Genomic DNA, 19,198 nt, shown 5'->3' with positions numbered 1-19,198 from the left:
TTACCACTGCGGCAAGGCCGTTGGTTACCCTTTGCAAATTTGTCACAACAATCAAATCAATGAATAATCACGTTTTCTTAGCGCCACGACCGCTTAAAGACGATTCCTGACATCGTTCAGAGGCGTCGTCCGCTCAGCTCTGTAGTACGTTTGGATGTCAGATAAATGGCTCCGTTTTCTGCATTACGACGACGACTGCACTGATGTCCGAGTCACCCCCCCCCCCTCGTCATGCTTAATATAACCCCCATTGCTAGTGCCGCCAACAGCCGTTTGTAAGTGGTTATTGCACGTCGAACATTGCCAGTGGTGACATTAATTTGATTAGAGCGTGTGTATTGTGCACTCCGAAATAATATGTTTCTGATCTCTTTCGGCTCCTAGAGTTTCACTGCTTCCAAAAGAATCGGTAAGCCGTACAGTGCTTATAGTGTTTTGATGAAACAAATGAACGTTTCGTATTGCTCGCCGGGAGAACACGTCTGTTGTTGTTCGACCACCACATCCTGTTAGGCGACCACGTGCAAGTCTCTCTCTGTGACACCACTCTGGTGACTTGCAGTGCAGCGATGCAGTTGTGTAATACCGTGCGATGGTTCTGTCAGGAAATACGTGACGAATAAAACCTAAACGCAGCAATCGCAAAAAAAACCTTTGGCAACCAGGAAAAGTTATACAATTAGTTTATCATGCTAAATAATGCAAAATTGTCATAATACAAGGGGTATTCGCAAAAGAAGGTCCGATCGGCCACGAAATGGAAACCACTGTGAAAATCAAAAATGTTTTATTTGCAACAGTTAGCTACTCGTACAACTTCGCCGGCCATGGTGGCCAAGTGGTTCTAGGCGTTTCAGTCCGGAACCGCGCGACTGCTACGGTCGCAGGTTCGAATCCTGCCTCGGGCATGGATGTGTGTGATGTCCTTAGGTTAGTTGGGTTTAAGTAGGTCTAAGCTCTAGGGGGCTGATGACCTCAGATGTTATGTCCCATAGTGCTCAGAGCCATTTGAACCATTTTTTAGCTACAACTTCTACCTACTTATCTACATAGTCGCCGCTTCGACTCTGATGTTTGTGGTAGCGTTGTACCAACTTTCCAATAACCTAGTCATGGCAGGCAGCCACCAGTAGTTTCCGCCAATTCTTTAAGCTGGTCTACAGCTCGTTGTCTGTGGCAAATTGTCCTCCTAGCCAGCGGTTCATGTGAGCAGAGATGAAACTCAAAGAGAGCCATTTAGGGGCTGTATTATGAGAGATCAAACGCTTCCGATCGAAAAAGCTGCAGAAGCATCTTCATTGCCTCTGCAGAATGTGGCCAGAGAATTGACTTGAAGAAGAAAGTGCGTGACAGTTACATTACGTGGGCTACATAGCTTCAGGTGAAATTTCTCACTGGGCCCTCGTGCTTGCCGGGAGAAACTATTTCGTAGGCTTCTTTACGTTGTCACTATGTGTTCTACAGTGAGCAGTGTGAGGTGACGCGATTGACGGGCGTACTAAAGACACTGCCCAACACATCTGTGCAAAGCTTCATCGTATTTTACAGTAGTTTACATTTTGCAACCGATCGTAGCCATCGTGCGTTGAGTTCACAACTAACTAAATGAAGTTGTGCATCACAACATCATCAACAACAACAACAATTTCTGTTCTCATGTATATGAAATACACTCCTGGAAATGGAAAAAAGAACACATTGACACCCGTGTGTCAGACCCACCATACTTGCACCGGACACTGCGAGAGGGCTGTACAAGCAATGATCACACGCACGGCACAGCGGACACACCAGGAACCGCGGTGTTGGTCGTCGAATGGCGCTAGCTGCGCAGCATTTGTGCACCGCCGACGTCAGTGTCAGCCAGTTTGCTGTGGCATACAGAGCTCCATCGCAGTCTTTAACACTGGTAGCATGCCGCGACAGCGTGGACGTGAACCGTATGTGCAGTTGACGGACTTTGAGCGAGGACGTATAGTGGGCATGCGGGAGGCCGGGTGGACGTACCGCCGAATTGCTCAACACGTGGGGCGTGAGGTCTCCACAGTACATCGATGTTGTCGCCAGTGGTCGGCGGAAGGTGCACGTGCCCGTCGACCTGGGACCGGACCGCAGCGACGCACGGATGCACGCCAAGACCGTAGGATCCTACGCAGTGCCGTAGGGGACCGCACCGCTACTTCCCAGCAAATTAGGGACACTCTTGCTCCTGGGGTATTGGCGAGGACCATTCGCAAGCGTCTCAATGAAGCTGGACTACGGTCCCGCACACCGTTAGGCCGTCTTCCGCTCACGTCCCAACATCGTGCAGCCCGCCTCCAGTGGTGTCGCGACAGACGTGAATGGAGGGACGATTGGAGACGTGTCGTCTTCAGCGATGAGAGTCGCTTCTGCCTTGGTGCCAATGATGGTCGTATGCGTGTTTGGCGCCGTGCACGTGAGGGCCACAATCAGGACTGCATACGACCGAGGCACACAGGGCCAACACCCGGCATCATGGTGTGGGGAGCGATCTCCTACACTGGCCGTACACCTCTGGTGATCGTCGAGGGGACACTGAATAGTGCACGGTACATCCAAACCGTCATCGGACCCATCGTTCTACCATTCCTAGACAGGCAAGGGAACTTACTGTTCCAACAGGACAATGCACGTCCGCATGTGTCCCGTGCCACCCAACGTGCTCAAGAAGGTGTAAGTCAACTACCCTGGCCAGCAAGATCTCCGGATCTGTCCCCCATTGAGCATGTTTGGGACTGGATGAAGTGTCGTCTCACGCGGTCTGCACGTCCAGCACGAACGCTGGTCCAACTGAGGCGCCAGGTGGAAATGGCTTGGCAAGCCGTTCCACAGGACTACATCCAGCATCTCTACGATCGTCTCCATGGGAGAATAGCAGCTTGCATTGCTGCGAAAGGTGGATATACACTGTACTAGTGCCGACATTGTGCATGCTCTGTTGCCTGTGTCTATGTGCCTGTGGTTCTGTCAGTGTGATCATGTGATGTACCTGACCCCAGGAATGTGTCAATAAAGTTTCCCCTTCCTGGGACAATGAATTCACGGTGTTCTTATTTCAATTTCCAGGAGTGTAGAACGCCTGTTGATCAGGAAAACACGTTCGAAGAGCGCAGCATTCTATTACATTAAACGAAGTGATTAAAGTGACGGGTAACAGCACTAATCCATCTCCTGATAACGGTAGTGATGCGTGCAATTAGTTGTTATGGTCACAGCTAATTTATTAGTGGACGGAAAGCTTCAGCAATGTTCTGAAAAACGCGGTTGACGACGGGTTACGGAGTTAAGGGTTGCAATAACTAAACATCGGATTCTTTGAAGAGCAAAAGGGATATGTAACTGCAGTAGAGCGACCTGTGCAGCGGGCGAATCTGGCTGTCCATCTGTCGCTGAAAACCAGCCGCCGATGCGACGCGCTGTGTTCCAGTGATTGAATTGCTTTGTGTCGCTATTTTTCACTGGGCGTGTTTGATGACGGTGCATTATGGCTCTGACACACATAAAAAACACGCGTGTCCTGTCGGGATTCCGCGGTGCGGGAAAAAGTAACTAGCAGGAAGTTTTATTGCCACTGCAAACAACCGCCGCTGACGAAAGGTACACAGAATATGAAATTTTTAGTCACTCGTGCTGCCCAGAGTTCTTCCGCTCCCTGTCCGCCTGCTGCCCTCCCTCCCCCCCCCCCCCCCCTCCCCACTGACGTCCGTTTATTGAAAAATGGTCGTGTTTGAAAGCAGGGCGTTGCGGTGAGTTAGGTCTTTTAGAGGCGACCCGTACCGTGCTCCAACTCTGTAATGGGCCGACAGCAGCGCCGAACAGTGAACGCGACGAAATCTGGTGTGTGGCAGCGGACAGTCACGACATCCATTTTGAGCGATGGACGGGGCGCTATGCTTACATACACGGTTTGTTAACGAGAGAGTGTTATGCGTCAGCGTCAAACGTGTCAGTAGCGCCACTAACAAGGGAAGTGCATGACCTCGAAGACTCAGAACCGCACGGAAATATAAATCACTCACTCCAAAAACAGTGATGTGAGTCAGTCGCATGCAAAATGGTAACAGCTTTTCACGAGAGACATTTGAGTGATCACTTGTACGAAGTTTAGCAAGGTAACTTCCGTAACGCGAAGAACCAAAATATCGATACAACAGGGCCAAAAACATACGTACTGCAATGTAATGACTTATTGCCACATTTCCCTCTGCTTAAGATAATTACGCTATCTTGAACAAGAAACTTTTTGTACTGACCTCTCACCTGACGGTGCTGCATAGCTGTTGAGGGCAGATGTGGGACTTCAATGAAATGGTCAAAACAGAAGGGAACAGAAAAAAATGCATATTTGACTATGGCCTCTTTTTCACATTTAAATTCAAGTAGTCCAATATTTAATGCCTCACTAGTTACATTTTCAAACGATGATATTGGTATCTCGGTGTCATAACCTGCATTTTACAAGCACATTGTACTTCAGTGCAGGAAGTTGATTCTATAGCACAGACTGAATTTCTGGTTCGGTTTAAGGCCCAAGTGATACAAGCCACAGCTTGGGGCGCCAGTCTGAGGAGGAGAACACTGCAAGTGTATCTGCAATAGTCTGCCAATTCTAGTTTTTCAGTTTGTCTGTGACGACCACCTGTGTCTCAGACAAACCTGTGATCACTTGTGCCGCCCTTCTTTGCATACGATCCACATTCCCTGTTAGTAGTATTTGGCTGGACGGTTAGTATGAGTTATGTAAACAGTCTGCTCTGTATCCAGAATGAGATTTTCACTCTGCAGCGGAGTATGCGCTGATATGAAACTTCCTGGTGGATTAAAATTGAGTGCCGGACTGAGACTCAAACTCGGGACCTCTGCCTTTCGCGGGCAAGTGCTCAGCCAAGATAGGAGACGAGGTACTGGCAGAAGTAAAGCTGTGAGGACGAGCCATGAGTCTTGCTTGGGCAGCTCAGATGGTAGAGCACTTGCCCGCGGAAGGCAAAGGTCCCGAGTTCGAGTCTCGGTCCGGCACACAGTTTTAATCTGCCAGAACGTTTCAGACTGCTGTCTAGATCGACTGCATTTCCTGAGTATCCTACCAATAAACCAATAACTGCCACGATAAACCCAATGCGATCATTCCTTTTTCACATTTGCACAGTGTATGAGCTGACTGGCTCTAGTTGTGACATTTGACACTGTAGTCACGAATTTCCAGACTATTTTTCCGCATTTTTCGAAGTCTACAATTTTACATTTAAAGCAATTTGCCAGTCTTGGCACCAGTGTATCATAATCAAAACGCGAGCTAATTATGCCGTTAAGTTTTGTATAGAACTTGACACTGTTTCCATCGGACTCTGGAACTTCGGTTTCAGCGACTTCAGTTGTTCCTTACGTGTCTGACATACCCGATCCAGTCACATTAACGTTACCACTGTGTATGTAGAACGTCAATGTGCAGCAACTACTCGCAGATAACAGGTGGCATCCCTGTCAATGGAGGGTATATAAAGGGTGTCGGGGAACTGGGAAACTGGTGCAGTAATTGTCGTAATGCGGAGACGGAGCGATTTATCTGACATCCAGAAGGGCATGATCGTTGGATTTCGGGCCAAGGCTCGAAGCATTTGCGAAACGGCTAAGTTTGTAAGCTGTTCTCGCGCTACCGTGGTAAAAGTAAACCGTGCATGATAAGATAGCGTCCTATGAAACCGGCGCCGAGGCAACATCGGTGCACAACGGACCACAGATGACGGTGGTGAACGATGGCTACAGAGGTGCGTCCTGGCGAATATAACTGCAACTGAAGGTCCATATGCACTAAGATGTTACCAGTCGTGTCTCCTCAACGACCGTTCAGTGAACCATGCTTCACAGCATGCGCATGATTCTAGCACCCACACTCACTGCTGTTCACCAGCGACGAAGGTTGGCATTTGAGTGCCAATACCGCAACTGGATGTCCAGTGCGTGATTATGGTCTGGAGAATATTGTTGTGTCATTCCTTTGCTGGTCGCGTCATTCTGGAAGGAACAATGGATCAACATAAGTATACATCTATCCTTGCGGACTACGTACACGCCTACATGCAGTTTGTTTTTCCTCGGCATGATGGGACCTACCAACAGGACAATGCAAAGGATCACAGATTGCAGTGAACGTGCATGGTTCGAAGGGCCCCAGGATGAGTTAACCGTACTCCCCTGGCATCCAAAATCCCCGGATTTAAGCCCAGTCGAGAATCTGTGGGCCATGGATCCCTAACGCCACCATCACTAATATTTGCAGCAGAGCGAGAACTAAACTGTGCCAGTACCGCTGTACCTTCCTTTGTAAGGCAACATAGGGAAAAAGAGTTCAGAACTTCTGATTTTGGACTGATATCCTCAATTTACGTTGTTACAGGAAGTATAAATAGACTGCGAAGATGTGACAAATTTATAATTCCTTTCCTGAACAAGACTCAAATTTTTATTGGACTGAAGAGATTATAATAAAATAAATTTCCACTCCTCTCCGGTACTGAAAGAAAAGGCTTTATTGGTAGATTTACAAATTTCAGATTGTCGGAGAAAAAGGATGAGTGAATTTTCTAAGCCCATTCAACAACAGAATATATGGTACTATTGTAAAATCGTGACAGCGTACTTTCTCGTATACGCTAGTGAAGACGCAAGTAATACGAAGGAAATAGCGCTTTTTGACCGTGTGCAACTGACGGAGGTGCACTGAATTACCGCCTACACCAACATCGAATAACGTGCTCGCATGACACTATGACCTACTTCCAACAGTCATGCAATGTTCCGAGCTGCATAGACTGACAGGATCAGCAGTGAATGACAGCTCAATTCTGAAGCGTCACTGTCTTACACATGCGGCTGTGTATTGTGTGAATCGTTCAACGTCATCCATTGGCAATGTGGGCTGCGTCGCATCAAATAAAGTGCTGAAATACCAACGCTTCTCTGTGTACCGTACCGAGCGAAGTGACGTAGGTTTTGGCACACTGGACTCTATTTCTAGTGGACGAGGGTTCAAAACCTCGTCTGGCAATCCAGACAAGCTTTCTATGATTTCGTATATAACTTACCGAAAATTTTGAGACAATCTCTTTTGAAAGAAATAGAGAGATTTAATTACCACGCTCCCCAATCCGATGCAGTGCTCCATCTTCAGCGGTCCCCGACGTCGTTAGGAGCTCAAACACTAATAATTATTCTTCCCTTATCATCTCACCAAATATTCTAATTCCTCCAATGTAGGTAAGCAGCATTACTTTGCTTGCAAATCGCAATTGAATGTAATTACTGCTAAATATAGACACTAGACAGTAAATATTGTATATTGCGAGAGGAGTTCAACAAATAATGCAATACATTTTCTTTCTCAAAGAATGTTGGTTTTACTCAGGACTCCAAAACACCATACCTTTTCGCACCCTTTTAGCTACAAAAGCATTTTTTCAACATAATATCTTTTCAATGTGACGGCCTTACGTCACCTTACTGGAAGAGCCTGTATGCCCCATGGCACCACTCTACTAGTCGATGTCGGAGCCAACATCTTGCTGCATCAACAACCTCATTATCCACTTACTGCTTCCAGCGGAGTGTGTCCTTCATTGGGGCCAACAAATCGAAGTCCAAAGGCACGACAGCTGGGCTGTAAGCTGGATGAAAAAGAACAGTCCAGTGAATATTTGTGAACTCCCTTCGGGTGTGCAGGTTCATGTGACGCCTTGCCTTTTCATGGAGAAGGAGAAGTTCGTTTGCATCTTTGTGGCGACGAACACAGTGAAATCATTTCTTCAGTTTCTTGAGGGTAGCACAATACACTTCAGAATTCATCTTCACACCACGAGGGAGGATAACAAACAGAATAACCTCTTCGGAGTCCCAGAAGACCGTCGCCATGACAATAAGGCTCAAGGTGAGGTTTTAAACTTTATCTTCGGAAGAGAGATTGTGTGGTGAGACTTCTTAGGTTGCAGTTTCGAAGTGATGAACCCATGTTTCATCGCCTGTGACGAAGTTCAACAACAAAATTGTCACTATCAGCCTCCCAGCACGCAAACAATTCCGCACAGATGGTCCTTTGTCGGTCTTTAATATGCTCTTACATTAAGCGGCGAGAAACCCACCTGGCACACACCACTGAGTACTACAACTAGCGGAGCAGTGCGTCAGCACTACCAACAGACTTCCAGTTGAGCAGCGCGGTGTTAGATTGTGATCCGTCGATCACCTCGGATGAGAGCTTTGTAGCCAAAAGAGTCTGGAATAGTATTGTAAGGTGTCAGGCAAATCCAACACCTTCTGTGAAAACCCAGACATGATAAGCGAATCCAGTAGTATGTTACATAGCTCCGAATAAATCGTGACATTAAATTAACCAAAGTAATACGAGTAACGAGTGAGCAAATGGAATTCCATAGACTAACACAAGAATGCCTAAATGCATGTAATACCTTCCCACCGTGAGACAGACGCAGTTCCGAGGGGAAAAACGAGAACAGAAGCCGAGAGCAGGACCGTGTTAAGCGAGAAGGCCCTACAATAAGGGACGGACACCCACGTTTCCAGTTAACCGCTAGGACCACCCCCCAGCCCATGTTAAAAGCTAGAGCCCTCCAGAAGAAGAGTACTGATCTTACGATAACACAAAAGTGCTACCCCAGCCGCAAGTTTTAGCGTGAGACTTTTTCGCGTCTCTGTTACGTTGCAAACTTTAAAAACATTGCCCCACCACGAAAAGTATAACGTTTCTCATGGGATAGACAGAATTTTTGTAGGCGGAGCTTAAGGTCAACATTGAGATCCTGATTCGTCAGATGAAAACACAGCCAGATAGTTTTTTTTTTTTTTTAAACCAACTGCGGTAAATTGTAGTAAGGAGAAGTTAGGAGGGAGCTGCTTCCGAGACGGCGAGGTGAGTGGAGCTGTGCTGCCCACCGCCCCCTGACGAACACCGACAAGGTAATGAACGCACGCAATGCCGCATAACAGCGCATAAAGCTTCGCTCAGAACTGCAGAAGTCTCATCTGTTTCACCCCCTTTTTGCGTAATACTAGCGTCGATCGTCAATTAAAGCTCATGGTGTTCACATTTGCCACTTGAAGTAAAAACCTGAAACGCGATGACTTTTCTGTTATATAGTTTTTGAGAAGCCACATCAGCCACTGTAATTTACGACAAGTTAGATAAGTAATTAAAAATAACTGAGGGTCACTGTAGACCATTTTGATAGTTTTCTCTTTTGTGAAAGTTAATTTAAACCTAGATTATAGATGTGATATGGCATAGGTCATCCTTCGATCCATTGTAGAACTTGAAAGCCCATTCAGGGAATATTTGTTCACATTTTTGTTGAACGCAGTTGGTTTTTACCATCCCATATTAAAACATTTCCTTTTATCAATAGTGCAATTTATAAACAACGTTTTGTGAGTAGAATAAAATTTACAATGGTAAACTTAACTGCTGTTTCGACGTTATTTTACCAGCTAACTAAAAATAGGAAAGCCTTGAACCCCTTCCACTAAATTTAGTTAGTATTAAGATTCTTTTACAGGGAGTGCAGTGGAGCTGACGCTGAAATCATTAAGTATTTCGTTGTATCATCGTTAGTCTCACTGAACTCGTCTGAACTCTACATGTCATGTGTGGTCTGACGCCTCCTTACCAGTAACAGGTCCCAGGTTCAAACTAGTCAATTCCCTAAAAAACACGCTCAGAGCGTCGTTGCGCGAAAGTGGTAGGGAGACACGATATAGAACAAACAGACACCACGCAGAATGTTAGAGTATGTTATATTGGATTCCTGAATAACGCCTATCTGCTTTCAGAAATAAATGTGTTACATTACTTATTGAAGACTCATCGTAAATTCCTTTCTTTTATAAATGCTTTTCTTGCTATCCCCATTCCGCGTTTTATATCCTCTCTACTTCAACCATCGTCAGTTATTTTGTTGCCCAAAAAGCGAAACTCACTGATAGCTTATGGTATCACATTTTCTAATCTAATTCTATTAGCATCATCTGATTTAAATGGAATACATGCTAGTAGTGTTGTTTCACTCTTCTTGGTATTTATCTTTTACCCTTTCTTCAAGACACTATCAGTTCCATTCAACTACTCTCTCAATTCCTCTGACGTCACTGACAAAATTACAATGTCTACAAAACGCAAAATATTTGTTTCTTCTTCCTGGATACCCTGCACAAATACAGATTGGTTTCTGCTGCAATCGAATCACACTTTTTGTATAATATTTTCATCTGGTAGTGGGCTTTCTCAGGTTATGCTCAGCACCAACCCGTCGCCTGCTCACTGCTTCGTCCTGTGATGAAGCCTTGGAGGCGCCCCGACACCCTTGTCTCCACCACCCCCTTTTTAACCCCTCGAGGAACAAATGAGATATTTGTACTGTCCTTCTTTGTAGGCCCGCCCCGTGTGTGTACACAGGCCGTAAACCTCAGACCATGAGGCTTGCACAGCTCTTCTTTGTACTGGCAGCTCCTCGTGCGGGGCGCGGCCGGCTGGTCGGCGGCATTATTAATGCTCCTGCGCAAACAAAGGGAGGGGACACCGTGCGACGTCCGCCCCCGCGTCGCTGCACGGCAAGGAGCTCTTCTTCCGAGCCGGCCGGCGTCAGGTGCACCCAGTGGCACGCGGTTTTGCGGGTGCCACACCGTAGTCCAACTGGACCAAGCTTTTCAGCGCAGTGTTGTACATCCAGTAGGTCTCCAAACAAGCAGGCACAGTGCCAAATACTGTTCCCATAAATATCTAGAGTGAGTTCTCTTCTTGGAATGCAATACTTAAAACGCCTGTACGTTCAGTTACATCTGTATCCACATATACATGATTATTCTGGAATTCACAATTAAATGCCTGGCAGAGTGTTCATCGAAACACTTTCAAGATATTCCTCTACCGTTCCACCGTCGAAGGTCTCGTGGGAAAAAAACAAGCACTTAAATCTTTCTGTGCAAGCTCTGATTTCATTTTATCATGATGATCATATCGCCCTATCTACGTGGGCGCCAATAGAATGTATTCGCATTCGGAGGGGAATGTTAGTGATTGAAATTTTTCGAGATGATTCTGCCGCAACGAAATACGTCTTAGTTTTAGTGGTTGCCACCCCAATTCATCTATGATGGCCGGCCGCGGTGGCTGAGCGGTTCTAGGCGCTTCGGTCCGGGACCGCGCGACTGCTACGGTCGCAGGTTAGAATCCTGCCTGGGTCATGGATGTGTGTGATGTCCTTAGCTTAGTTAGGTTTAAGTAGTTCTAAGTCTAGGGGACTGATGATGACCACAGATGTTAAGTCCCATAGTACTCAGAGCCATTTGAACCAAGTATGATGTCCGTTGAACTCTCTCCCGTATATCGCAGTAGTACAAAACAAGCTGCCCTTCTAGAACTTTTTCGATTTAGTCTGTCAGTCCCGTCTGATATGGATCCCACATCGCACAGCAATACTCCAGAAAAGGGCGGACAAGTGTGGTGTTAGGAGTCTCTTTAGTAGATATGTTGCGCTTTTTAAGTATTCCGGCAATAAATCGCAGTCTTTGGTTTGTTTCTCCATAAAATTATATATGTGATCGTTCCAGTTATGTTATGCGTAATAGAAATTTCAAAGTATGTAGTTGAATTTCCATTCTTTAGATATGTGTGATGCCGCGCCTGATCAGTCGTGCGGTCTAAGGCGCTGCAGTCATGGACTGTGCGGCTGGTCCAGGATGAGGTTCGAGTCCTCCCTCGGGCATGGGTGTGTGTGTTTGTCCTTAGGATAATTTAGGTTAAGTAATGTGTAAGCTTAGGGACTGATGACCTTAGCAGTTAAAGTCCCATAAGATTTCACACACATTAATAATAATTTGTGTGATGAAAATTGTGACCAATTCCCTAACAGCCGATATATTTTGGCATCAGTAACAGCGGCGAAGCGTCGTGGCATGGAAACATTGAGGCCTTGGTAGGTCGCTGGAAGGAGTTGGCAGCACATCTGCGACCCATAATTTTCAGTCACACGACGAATAATGCATACGTACTGCCGATAGTCAACAAGACCATCGATAGTTTTAAATTATCGATATATCAATAGCACTATCAGCTATCGTCCATCCATACCTTAGCCAAGATCAGTTACTGCACTCTTTTGGCTTTACTGGAGCTCAGTTGTTTTGCTAATCCGTTCAGTGCTTAGTTTCAGTTGAATTTAATGTAAGTGCTGTCGTTTCTTGCTTTTGTTCTGCGTGCTGTTGTGGTAGCTTCTAATTACAAATACATTTGTAACAAGAAATAAGAGGAAAACAAATTTTGATTCGTCCACTAATGTTATGTTAAGTTAAAAACATGTACGTGATACTACGATAGCCTAATTACTTATCTGTAGCAGTGTATGTTAGCATTTGAGTTGTAATTTGAAGACTGGTTGAACTTTGGGGTTGCAAACATTTCAGTATCTCACAAGGCAGCGGAGCTATAAACGTAACTACAAATAACATCAAATTAAAATTATTGCCTAAGAATACACTGGAATTTGCCTGTCTCGCGAAAACGTCGCCTCGTCTTGACCAACAAAAATATCGCGCAAAAGGCAATAGCTGCAATTCTTTAAGAAATCTGCTCAAAACTTTATCATTCATAGTCCAAATGGCAATAGAGCGCTCAATCTGGCCACCGGGACGATACTCAGTTAAGAATACTGGTTCCTACAGGGAACGACGGGGTGGGTTTACTAAGAACAGAAGGGGTATGTGATGACAGCACATTCTGTAGTTCGTTCGTTTATAAAAAAAAATTTCAGCAAGCTGCTTGAATTCGTCCAAGCCCGCTGCGCACATCACGTATCTCACTACGTTGTCAAACCAGGCTCTCCTTGTTATTGAAGTACCGTCGACAGTTAAAGATGGTGCACATCATTTTTTCCAGTAATTCCCACTACGCAGCTGTTTGATGATGTGAGCACCGAGTGCGCAGAGGCAAGTTCGATAGCTATTCAGTGTGAGGTAACTACCGTAACGTTGATTGAACCACACAGATTTCCCTCGATGTTCTTTGCACTTTCCTCCTACATACGAGTAATTGCTGGAGAAAAGTTAAAATTTTTGTCGTGTTGTTGTTTATTGCCCATGTCGTATCCCGTTTCCGTGATTAGACTGAGTACTGTTAGATCGTGTGTTGAGTTCTGAATTGGGTAGTGGACCGTTGCAGTAAGACTGGTGACGGGATTGCCGTCTCTGAGCTTTGCCAGCTACTGGTCGTAACTCACGTGAGTATGGTACAGCATTTCCTCTGTACTCGATGCCATGGTTATACCGCCAATACTCGGTCGTAACCGCCTCGTCTGCTTCGCAGGCGAGGTTGGCAGCTGGATGAGAAAGGCTGTATATTCGTATTATCGTCCCATTAGACTCTCAATTATAAATGCAACGGAAGAAGAAACGTTATAAGCCTATACCGAAACAGGCAGTTTGCCTAATACGTGAAGCGATGAAGAAGGAGGTAAAGACGAAAAAGGACTGAAAATTTCGTTCCTCGTTCTTCACTTCCACATGTGTTCTTGAGAGAGAGAGAGAGAGAGAGAGAGAGAGAGAGAGAGAGAGAGAGAGCGAGAGAGAGAGGAGGGGGGGTGGGGGGAGATCTCGTTTCTTTTGTTCTGTACCAAACAGAACAGTAGGCCAGAGGCAGATGGATGACCAGATAACCAATACAGCCCACATCCAGGACGGCAGGCGAGATTTATAGGGCGCGGCTAATGCATCTGCCGGGGTCCCGCGCACTCATAAGAAGCGTTCGGCTGCAGCGGAAGGGTCTCCCGCCCGGGAATTCGCCTGCTCCGTGGGGCCATCTGTCTGCCGGCGGGCTTTCGCTTCATTGGGTGCTCGCGCCATCATTGTTACGTCTTGCCAGCACCGGGGATCCCGCACGCTGCTTCCGAATTCATGAGACGCGCGACGAAGACAGAAAGATAAAGACGAATGTAGCTCGGGAGGAATCTGCCGGGGAGAGAAGGGGAGGTAGTGGCGGTAGCGGGCGGGTGGGGGGGGGGGAGAGGGGGGGGGGAGGAACTCGCTATCGCCAGCATTCAGATTCCCCCGCAGCGTCCAGCAGCCTGCTGGTGGCTCTTTGAGCCTCCGTCGGTTTTAAAGTCTTATGGGAATTAGCTGCAACACTGACTGTCATCGTATGAAATTCATCCCCCCCCCCCCCCCCATCTCTCTCTCCTCACCCTTTCGGTCGGACCTCCGTTCTCCGCCCCTCCATCCCTTAATCCGATTTGAGCGAGCTTATACTGTATGTACAATGAGGACGCCAGGGAGTTTGGCAAGGGGTGGTCCTGGAGGAGGAGCAAAAGGGGAGGGGTGCCCCTTTGAATTGAAACACTGCCTGGTCCACCCACCACTGCTCCCCCGGCTGCCAACGCAGAGGCGAACTCCCGCACCCACACACGCACACACACGCACGCACACATAAGCTCGCGTATTCCACTGGGAGGGGCGGACCACCCTCCTCATTCCAGCTTCTTAGGGGTGGCGAGGGGTGGCTGAATGATGCTGGGGATGAGTCAGAGAGGACAAGCCATGGTGTGCAGATTTGCCCACAATAGGCAGACCAGGAAACCAAGATGGCCGGTCAGCGTAATGCCCTGATGAAAGAGTTCCTGGCAGGGGGGCGACGTTCGCGAGGGGATTCTCCCGCTGGCAAACCGAAGTCCGTAACTTGTACGTGGCGTGGAACACGAGTCGTGCGTGCTAGTCGTGAACGCATCTGTCGTTTCAAGTGAATGTGCAGGCACTGGACTCAGGGAATATTTTGAAAACATTTAGCAACATCCTAAGAACATTTGTTGTACCTTCGATTACTAAGTCATTAAGCACTCGGCACAGAAAATATCTCATAATGTACATTTATTACAAGATGGTATTCTAGTTTCGAATGGGCGTGGGAGCAAACTGTATCTTTGCTTTTTGATGCGCATGAGTCAGAAAAATTATGAGCCCTCATTGGTATTTTTTTGACTCCGTGGCTGGAAAGAAATTCTAAGCAGTTAAATTAGCTATTCGATCATGAATGACTATTTTAGCGAATTTGTAGAATATTTTTATTATCACTAATCCGAAACCCTGTACTTACTCACTGTTTACCGACTCTGATTGAGAATTAGATTTCAAAATTCTGCAAGAAACACTACTTTCTCATTCACCGAACATTGTGAGGCTTTACAGTATGAACCCAAAAAAAGACCATATGACAGAAGAATCATAGAGTGACAATAAACGGATAATATATGAAAATGAATCGACAGGACAAACACCAACATTGCAAGAAAGAGGACTTACTCTAGCTTCTCATTCACCCGGTAAACTAATAAAAAACACACTACCTGTAGGAAAGAACAGTTTATGGTTCAAATGGCTCTGAGCACTATGGGACTTAACAGCTTGGTCATCAGTCCCCTAGAACTTAGAACTACTTAAACCTAACTAACCTAAGGACAGCACACAACACCCAGTCATCACGAGGCAGAGAAAATCCCTGACTCCGCCGGGAATCGAACCCGGGCGCGGGAAGCGAGAACGCTACCGCACGATCAAAAGCTGCGGACAACAGTTTATGGTAGTCTGCTTTGCTGTTCTGTGTGTCTTATTCTTCAGTTGGGTGCTGTCCTTGAGATACAGTCGACCACCTTGGTCAAAACACAAATTCCCAGTATCTTCGCAATTGAATGAAACCTTAAGGACTTCATAGCACATGAAACTGAACACGTCGTTCTTAACTTCAAGTGCTCCTTGAGATTGTTTGCGGCTGACGTTGTGTATGCTAAAGTTTTGGTGCTAGAAAACTGTAGAGGCATATAGAGGAAGATCTGCAGATAATCGAAGCTTGATGCAGGAGCCGTCAGTTGACTCTCAACGTAAATGAAGGTAAGATATTGTTTATAAAAAGCCGGAGGACACACAGTTGTTCGATTTACTTCTGTCGTATTTCTTTCTGTCTATTATATCTGGCAGCATCGATACGACATCTACTGCATATTGGTTTCCATAGTTGCCGCAGTCGACGTATTTGGCTGACAATTATTATCCCTTGAAGTATCCCCCTAGGATCGAAACTGGTGAGTCGTGACGTAGAAATAAATTCTAATTTTCTGTGAAACCCTACATCCCAGACGAAACAGTGGCTTCAACGTTTAGGAAGTGTGTCTGTAATATGATACTTGAATTTTTCCCGGCAGGCAGAATATTCCACAATTTTTCGGGCTTGCATCGGAGACAGTAACACTTCTCCTTCCTACGTGTCAGCTGTGAACCGTACAGACATCTTCAAAAGATCCGGTGAATAAGTTCTATACTGTACGGTAATGCTAAAAGCACATAACAGAAAGCCATACTCTCCACTAAAATGCGCATGCCTCGCAGATAATACAGTTGAAACAACAGCGATAATTAAGGATAAAAATTATGCGTGAAATATGGAAATGTTGCAAGCCTGGAGTCCAACCAAACGTACAGCAACTACTTCCATAGTAATAATGAAATAAATATATTTCACGGTTTAATCATTGAAACTGGTGACAGCTGTCGCAATGTTGGATAATGAAGGTTTGTAGCAAAGGTTTTTTTTAGTGTTGTGATTTTCATGAATTATAAGGGTAGACAGCGTCGTCCCGGATGAATAAGTTGTCCACCAAATGCGTTTCCACAGTTTTCTTGCTCACTGAACCACAGTAGTATTAGGATGTAGTCAAAAGCTTCTGCATTATCCATACACTGGCCACTAGAAGTACAATGTTCAGCCACAGTAGATTTTTAGGCTGTGACAGGTACTGTTGCCTTTGTATTCGATGCACCATTGTTCCAAGTACGTTTGGTTTGCTCTAGATTTCTTAACCTGTGCTGACAATAATTTAAAAGATCCCCTCTTTTCTTGAACACAGATCATCCTTCACAAATCCCAAAAGAGCTATCAACTTGGCCGATGGGTCGTTCACTTTATTTCCCAAGCTTGGGAGAAAGGGCGTGGATACTATTATTTTCTCCTCTTCCTCTTCCTTCGGTTACTGCGGCGTTTTGGATCAGAACGATGACTATGCGTCGTGTGCATTAGGCATTGCCGTTCAGCATTCTCCACTCCTCCCGTTTTCCCGCCATCTTTTTCGTAGCTGCGCATGATATATTTATCTTGATGTTCGTCAAGTAACTGTTATCTTCTTTTACCTCTGGTCCTATTTTCAGTCACCGTTCGTCCCAATGCGTCCATTACTTTGTAGTCTCTTCTCATCCAGTGTTCTACGAAACTGCCAGTATCTTTCCGTCATCTTAACAGTTTCCAGTACTTTTCTTTACGCTTTCGACCATTGTAACACGATTTAATCTTCTTTTATCTCTCTGTTTCACGCCTTCTGTTATTGTCACATCTCAAAAGCATCTAATCCTTTCTCACCTCTCTGCCTATGCTTCTACCCAATACATGGCAACCTATTACACAAAACACTTGCCTTAATTATTTTTTGCACCACAGAGAATGCAAAAACTATCCTTGTATTTATATCTTGAGTAAGTATTATGTTATTGATAATTTTGCTTATTAGCTGAAGCTGTCGTCATGTTCTACTAAGTAAGACCAAATATTCAATTTTATCTTCCTTTATTGCCTTGTAAGTATCATTGACTTATTCATCTTCAAATTTATCTTCATTCCATATTCGTAATAGCCGTTGTTCAATACTTTAAACATATTGTCAAGAGTCTTTTCATTTTGACTCAGTTTCTGCGGCGTTTTGACTTACAGAGCTTTCTTAATTCTATGTTTTGCGTTTCCATTTTTTCTGAGTTCTTCCCTTAGGTGTACCAGTTGTCTGTGTCAGACACAACATTTACCGACGCTCTAGCACTTACTTCACAGTATTGTGACAAGTGGTTTAACTTGTACCAGACACCCACATAGACTGTGGAGCTATAAGGTTCTTCATCATCATCACTGATTTTCCCGGATGAGGTTTTCTCAGAACCGTATCCCAGTATAGTATTTTTATTCTGAAGGTGGCAGGAGTAAAATACAGGGAGCGAAAGGCTATTTATAATTGGTACAGAAAGCAGATGGCAGTTATAAGAGTCGAGGAGCGTGAAAGGGAAGCAGTGGTTGGGAAGGGAGTGAGACAGCATTGTAGCGTATTCCCGATGTTATTCAATCTGTATATTGAGCAAGCAGTAAAGGAAACAAAAGAAAAGTTCGGAGTAGGTTTTAAAATCCATGGAGAAGAAATAAAAACTTTGAGGTTCGCCGATGACATTGTAATTCTGTCAGAATAGCAGAGGACCTGGAAGAGCAGTTGAACGGAATGGGCAGTGTCTTGAAAGGAGGATATAAGATGAACATCAACAAAAGCAAAACGAGGATAGTGGAATGTAGTCGAATTAAATCGGGTGATCCTGCGGGAATTAGATTAGAAAATGACTTAAAGTAGTAAAGGCGTTTTGCTATTTGGGGAGCAAAATAACTGATGATGGTCGAAGTAGAGACGATATAAAATGTAGACTGGCAATGGCAAGGAAAGCGTTTCTGAAGAAGAGAAATATGTTAATATCGAGTATTGATTTAAGTGTCAGGAAGTCGTTTCTGAAAGTCTTTGTATGGAGTGTAGCCATGTATGGAAGTGAAACATGGGCGATAAATAGTTTAGACAAGAAGAGAATAGAAGCTTTCGAAATGCGGTGCTACAGAAGAATGCTGAAGATTAGATGGGTAGATCACATAACTAATGAGCAGGTATTGAATATAATTGGGGAGAAGAGGAGTTTGTGGTACAACTTGACTAGAAGAAGGGATCGGTTCGTAGGACATGTTCTGAGGCATCAAGGAATCACCAGTTTAGTACTGGAGGGCAGCGTGGAGGGTAAAAATCGTAGAGGTAGACCAAGAGATGAATACACTAAGCAGATTCAGAAGGATTTAGGTTGCAGTAGGTACTGGGAGATGAAGAAGCTTGCACAGGATAGAGTAGCATGGAGAGCTGCATCAAACCAGTCTCAGGACTGAAGACCACAACAACAACGTTCTTATATCCTCCTTCACTTGGTCCAGTCATCTGTTTCTTGGTCTTCCTTCCGGTTCTGCTATCCTTCCCTCGTCCATTAGTTTGACATGGTCAAATCCTCTCAAAGGGAT

At 45.3% G+C, this 19,198-nt stretch overlaps 1 protein-coding gene across 1 annotated transcript in view; it reads right to left on the bottom strand.

Annotated features, from left to right (window-relative positions):
* LOC126335349 (segmentation protein Runt-like) overlaps positions 1-19,198 on the bottom strand; it is a 107,534-nt gene that overhangs the window by 5,585 nt on the left and 82,751 nt on the right. The window lies entirely within an intron of this gene.

Source organism: Schistocerca gregaria, chromosome 2 (genome assembly GCF_023897955.1).
Source record: "Schistocerca gregaria isolate iqSchGreg1 chromosome 2, iqSchGreg1.2, whole genome shotgun sequence".
NCBI lineage: Eukaryota > Metazoa > Arthropoda > Insecta > Orthoptera > Acrididae > Schistocerca > Schistocerca gregaria.
The sequence above is the reverse complement of the archived record's forward strand: the minus strand, read 5'-3'. Positions and strand labels throughout refer to the sequence as shown.